This window comes from Giraffa tippelskirchi, chromosome 11 (assembly GCF_054371585.1).
Source record: "Giraffa tippelskirchi isolate mGirTip1 chromosome 11, T2T-mGirTip1v1.2.pri, whole genome shotgun sequence".
Taxonomy (NCBI): Eukaryota; Metazoa; Chordata; class Mammalia; order Artiodactyla; family Giraffidae; genus Giraffa; species Giraffa tippelskirchi.
In genome coordinates this window covers 106742668-106748667 of record NC_137285.1, presented here as the reverse complement: position 1 = coordinate 106748667, position 6000 = coordinate 106742668, and the positions used below count along the sequence as shown (strand labels likewise).

At 46.4% G+C, this 6000-nt stretch overlaps 1 long non-coding RNA gene across 1 annotated transcript in view; it reads left to right on the top strand.

Moving 5' to 3' along the window:
- The first annotated feature begins 884 nt into the window (after positions 1–884).
- LOC145526285 (uncharacterized) overlaps positions 885–6000 on the top strand; it is a 54750-nt gene continuing 49634 nt past the window's right edge. The window contains exon 1 of the long non-coding RNA XR_014068829.1: positions 885–1085. This is a non-coding gene — a long non-coding RNA (uncharacterized LOC145526285). The remainder of the gene's footprint in view (positions 1086–6000) is intronic.

Genomic DNA, 6000 nt, shown 5'->3' with positions numbered 1-6000 from the left:
CAAGTGGGAGGAGGAGATTCATTGCTGGTTCTGTGGTACTTCAAATTCTGGTCTTCATTCCCGAGCCACCATCATTTTTTCAGCTGCCCCATGCATTCTTTCCAGTTTTTATAGCTGCCTTCAGTGGGAGAGATGAAGTAGAATATGCTCGCTCCATCTTCATACTTCTGTTTTGCTTTGCAAGAATTCCACCTAAGTCTGCACGGCAACTTATAAAACTAATGAAGGAGGTTTTTAACTTTTACTTTATTTCATTCTGAGATGAGTGTACAAAAACCAAAATCACTACAGAAGAAGCGTATCTATTAAGGAAAGCATCATATGTTTGGCTTCTTAACTTTTTACATTACTTTGTTTCTTCCTTAAGATCACGGGCAAGAGAAATCAAAGATAGATCCTGGTTCCCATGCACTTTACATAGCTGCTGGGAAAAATGTCTGTGATGCCTTCAGGTGCTTATAGCATGAAGTAAGCCTAGAACTTGACCTCGGAAATGTGGTTTAAGAAAATAGCTTATTGTCCAAACAGAGAAGTCTTTCATAAATGCCTTGGGATTTAACTGCACTTCACAGAAAAACTCTTAACGATCTTGCTTTCTCATAACTTTTTGAAAAGACACAATGAATTGCCAAGACCAGTATGTTCCTCATCAAGGACTTCCGAGGAGATAAGATGTAATTTGCTCTTTTGTTGGCCTTATTAGGGAGGGTGAATTGCAGGGAGTGATGTATGTTTCCTGTAAATTCAGCAAGCCATTGTGGAACAGAATTTCTTCAGATATTGTCAGTGGGAATGTAATTTGGCTCAATGAATCATAAATTCTATTCGGTAATCTACCGCTGACAACACTAAGAATGCTATCCTGGTGGGGAGAACTGGAAAGAGACACTCGTAAACAGCGTGGCATGAGGGCAGGAGGGGGAAGAAAAGTGAGACAATCTGCCCAATAGACTGAAGACTTGTTTTCAACCAGTTAGTCAGTGAGCAGGGAGCATTGCTGTTCTTTCCTTCCAAGTGGTGGGAGCAACTATGAAGCCAGAACACAGGCTGCACAATCACAAACAAACGGAAACATGACACTTGAGGTAGGTCCCCTAAGCCCCTCAGGTAACCACCTCTGTTCAGTTTATCAACACATGGACTTGTCCCTTGGAACAAGTCTATGGATATTAAATGCAACAGTCTCATACTGTCCTTGTCATCCTAGTTTCTGTAGGCTACAGAAAAGAGCCAATTCGTATGCTGGCTTTATTTGCCCTTCTTTTTGCTTCACAAAATTCAGGTGAAGCTATTGGTGGTGGTGGTGGAAGTTGGGGGAGGTGCAGAGCAGTGAAATAAGTGCAAGTAAGGATGATTTGTTCCTTGTTATTGTTGCTGTTTAGTCACTAAGCCGAGTTCGACTCTGTGACCCCATGGACTGTAGCTCACCAGGCTCCTCTGTCCGTGGGGTTTCCCAGATAAGAATACTGCAGTGGGTTGCCATTTCCTACTCCAGGGGATCTTCCTGAGCCAGAGATCAAACCCATGTCTCCCGCATTGGCAGGTGGATTCTTTACCACTGGGCCACCAGGAAAGCCCTGATTTGTTCCTTAGATGAGGCTTTCCCTCAAAACAATGTTATCCCCTTTATAAGAGAAGAGACAGAATGAACAGTAACACCCCAAGTCACAGTTATTCATTCCAGGAGTGAACCCTAGGAGCCTTCACTTGAATGACCTTCTGTTTAGCTCATTAGGGTCCCGGAGGAAGAGAAGAATTTTACCTGAGAGTTTACACAAAACCAAGGTCAGACAGTTCTGTGTTTACCCTCTGCCACCAGCCTCTCCACCAGCTAGTCCTGGGGAGATCTATACAAGGGGAACAGCGGTTCTTTGTTTCAGACAAGGACAAACATGAAAACTGCTGTTTCACTGCAGCAGGAGGGGTTTGGAATACATGTGAGAAAGAACTGTTAGACTCCAAGTATCGTGAGATGGAGGAATAAGGAACAGGGGAGCGCGGCAGGCTTCTTTCTAGATTTTAGAGACAGCTCTCCTTATGGGGTGGCTGACAACAGTGGCAACAATGGGGGGGATCAGTGGTGAAGAATCCACCTGCCAGTGCAAGAGACATGAGTTCGCTTCCTGGTCCAGGAAGATCCTACATGCTGAGCAGCGTGTGCGCCACAACTATTAAGCCCGTGCTCTAGAGCCCGAAAGTCACAACTACTGAGCCCACGTGCTGCAACTACTGAAGCCCATGTGCCCTCGCGTGCATACTCCACAACAAGAGAAGCCGCTGCAATTAGAAGCCCAAGAATGGCAACTAAAGAGTAGCCCCTACTTGCCACAACTAGAGAAAAGCCCACACAGCAACGAAGGCACAGTGCAGCCCAAGGCAAAAAAAAAAAAAGAATCCAGGTCTCTGATTCCACCCTTTCTATTCTCATTCTTCTGACAATAGAGAGGGTTCTGATTCTGACCCTCAATGAAGTTTCTCCACCAGGACGGCTGAGACAGAGAGCTTTTGTCTGGAGGGTCTCTGCTCTCATAAGATCCCAGCATATAGGGATTCTCTGGTCCACATGGGGAGGGAAAGAGAAACAACTTTTCCCAATATGAGAAATTGCCTTCCTCTCATCAGAGAAGAGTTACTTAGGTTTCTCCAGGAGGAAAGAAACACTACTTCCCCAAATTTAAAAGACATTCTTAGCACCAGACCAGCAGCAATATCCTAGAGTTGGGCTTTCTAAATCTGGTTGCCCATTAGAATTCCTGGGGACTTTGGGCACAATCCTAACTCAGTTAAGCCAGAAATTCTGGTTGGTAGGGCAGAGCTGTGGGTTTTTTTTTAAAGCTCTTGGAAAGAGCATCCAGGGTTGAAAAACACCATTCAAGGAGTACAGTTAACACCCAGTGGAGAAAGGGGCGACAGAGGATGAGATGGTTGGATGGCATCATCGACTCAATGGGCATGAGTTTGAGAAAACTCTGGGAGACAGTGAAGGACAGGGAAGCCTGGCATTTTGCAGTTCATGGGTTCACAAAGAGTTGGACACAACTGAGCGACTGAACAAACTGGTAGCTCAAACATATGATGCTGGACCAAGGGAAGGGAGTACAAAATGTCCCATGCGTCGCTGCAGTTTACTGTCATTCAGTGGCTCTGTGGGAGGATTAGAGCCCCAGGCATTATACTGTGGAGACAGGCGGCTGGCACGCCCTGTTTCAGGAGCCCAGGAAGGCAGACTCCTAGAACAAAGTCTCGAAGGCTCCCTACAGGGAGCAGGAGGATGTGAGTCTATTGTGAGGGTAGGTGGCTCCATGCTGCTAGTCACAAGCTGCTCCTCCATCTCCAGCCCTCAAAGCGAAGGATGTGTACAACTTCCAAAACACAACAGAACAGTTGTCCTCTGTAAAAAGGAGACACGGTATCTGTGAAGACGTAGTGGCTGGGAACTTGTAGAGGCAGCCAAGTGCAGGAGTTAGGAATTATAGTTCTGGATCTGGGCCAACCTAAGGTCAAAGTCCTACCATGTCCTAGCTTCATGCTTGCAGGCATATTTCTTAATTGCTTTTAGTTTTGATTTTCTTATCTATAAAATGAGGATAATAGTAGTGATTACCTCGTATGGTTGTGATGATTCAGGGAAATAATGAATGTAATACTTGGTGTAGGGCATTCAATAGAAAGTACCTATATTTTCCTTGTTGGGGTAGGCATTTCAGTGCAGGTGGTGATGGTGGTGGAGGAGGGGGAGGTTTCTTCCACAACAGGGTGGTGACACAGGGCATGAAAGAGGAGGTGGGAGGGAAAGGCATTGGCCAGGACACCAGGCGGGTGCTGATGGTCTCTGCCCAAGTCAGGGGCATGCTCATTGGGCATTCACAGCTCCTGCATTTTTTTTTTTTAGCTGTACCAGGCATGTGGGATCTTAGCTTCCCAGCCAGATATTGAACCAAGCCTCCTGCAATGGAAGCATGGAGTTTTAACCACAGGAACCACCAGGGAAGTCCCACAGCCCTTGCAGTTGATAGGGAAGAAGGACACCCCTCTGTGTGGGGGCTGCAAGCAGCCCAAGTCTAGATGCTCAACCTTAAGAGCTAGTGATGTTGTCACCTAGGTGTCTGTCCTCTTCACTAGCCCTGGAAATTTTGAGACAGAAAGTTCGTGGTGGAGCCAGGGATTCTGTTTCTTTTTGAGTTCTCTAGATGACTTCTCTGCACGGACAGGTTTGAGAACCACGGGGCAGCCTGCTCAACCCAAAGTAAACGGGTCCCAAAGGCGTTTCTACTTGAGCTCGTGGGCTCACTCTGTGTCTCACTGCCAGAGATCAGCAGTCCTGCAATCTTAAATTACCAAGTCTTTTCTTTTAAATGCACTTGGGCCTTGATGGGACATTACAGGGTCCTAGCGCTCAAGATCAAGGGGCAAGTACATGGAATTCTGAAGAGGTGACTATGAAGAAGGCACTACCATTGTCATTTTATGGATGAGGAGGAGGCCTGAATTCAGGGGAAGAATGAACTTGTTCAATATCAAAGAAGTCACTGGACAAGCCTATACTCAACCTCTATCAACGCCAGAGAGTTGTAAAGCCTTTTTCTTATCTCCCTCCCTCCTTATAAAAGGCTGTTTTCAGGACTTCCCTGGTGGTCCAATGGCTAAGACTCCACGCTCCCAATGCAGGTTCAATCCCTGGTCAAGAAACTAGATCCCACATACTGCAATTAAAAAAAAAAAAGTCCCTCATGCCACAACAAAGATTGAAGATCTTGCATGCCACAACTAAGACCCATCATAGCCAAATAAAATAAATAAATTATTTTTTTCAAAAATAAAAAAGAATTAAATGATAGGCTGTTTCCATTTGGATAACCCCACTCACTGTGACTTTCTCCAGGGCTCTCTAGCAAGAGCTCTCATTCCCAGGCCTCTTCAAACTCCTTGCAGGTCTGGCTAGGTGCCCCTACCAGCATCACCTTCCTGGACTCTCAGCTCTTTCCCTCATCCCTCCCCCTCTGGCTCCTCTCCCTCCTCCTTGAGTTCCCAGTGGCCCTGCCTGGTGGTCTTGAGAAGGTGTTGGCCAAGTGAGCTCGGTGGTAACGGAAGCGGGATCCACCCCACTGCTTTATTTCCCTCCCGCATCCCTGTGGGCCTTGGTTCTCTCCCCTGCCCCAAATACCATCGAGCAGGTGACAGAGAAGAATAAAGGGCCATCTTCGGCTGGAGCTTAACTTTGTAATTAATTCTCAATTCAGTGACCATGTAAAGTTAGTTTTTTATCATGCCTCGTTTTTCAAATATTTTATTGACTTGCATTTGCTATCATAGAGAACACCCTTTTCCTCCCCCTCTTCCCCAACTTTACACATCTTCCCTAAGGATCTTCTGGGTCTGTAAGATGAACAGATTGTTCATCTCAAAATCAACTCCCTCCATTGGACCTGGTTAGAGCCCCTGGCTGGGCTGGTGCTCCGTGGTTAGGCTGAGTCTCTTCTGTGCTGCTTAAGGAAGGGCTCTGTCCCATTGCCTTTCATTAAGAGCATCAGCCTGACCTGAATGCCAGCTGCACCCCCAGCTCAGTCCTTAGGTTCTGTTACCTGAAAAGGCAAAGAGCCAGCTCTTACAGACAGTGGGGAAGCCTGGATGACAACTGAACTGATGAGGCTGAAGTCAGAGGCTGTGAGCTCAGCTCTAGCCATGCTTGAGAAATGGCATCATCACACCACAGAGAGTTGTCAATGGGCTTTAGAAAGCAGAATGATGTGTCTGGCTGGGGAGAGATGAGATAATGGGTATAGTCAAGGTGCTGAGTTTCTCTTACTACGCTGCCTTTGACATGTGACCTGTCAGTTACTCAGTCAAATGCTTAGTAGATGTCTATTCTAAGTGTCTGGGGACATCACCATGGAGGCTGCAGGATCCTGGGCCTCATGGAGTCAAGAGTGAGTTGGGCACTGACTGTCTCTTTGTCCCTGTTTGCCTCCTGAAAATGAGACTGAATGACAAAAAGCCAAA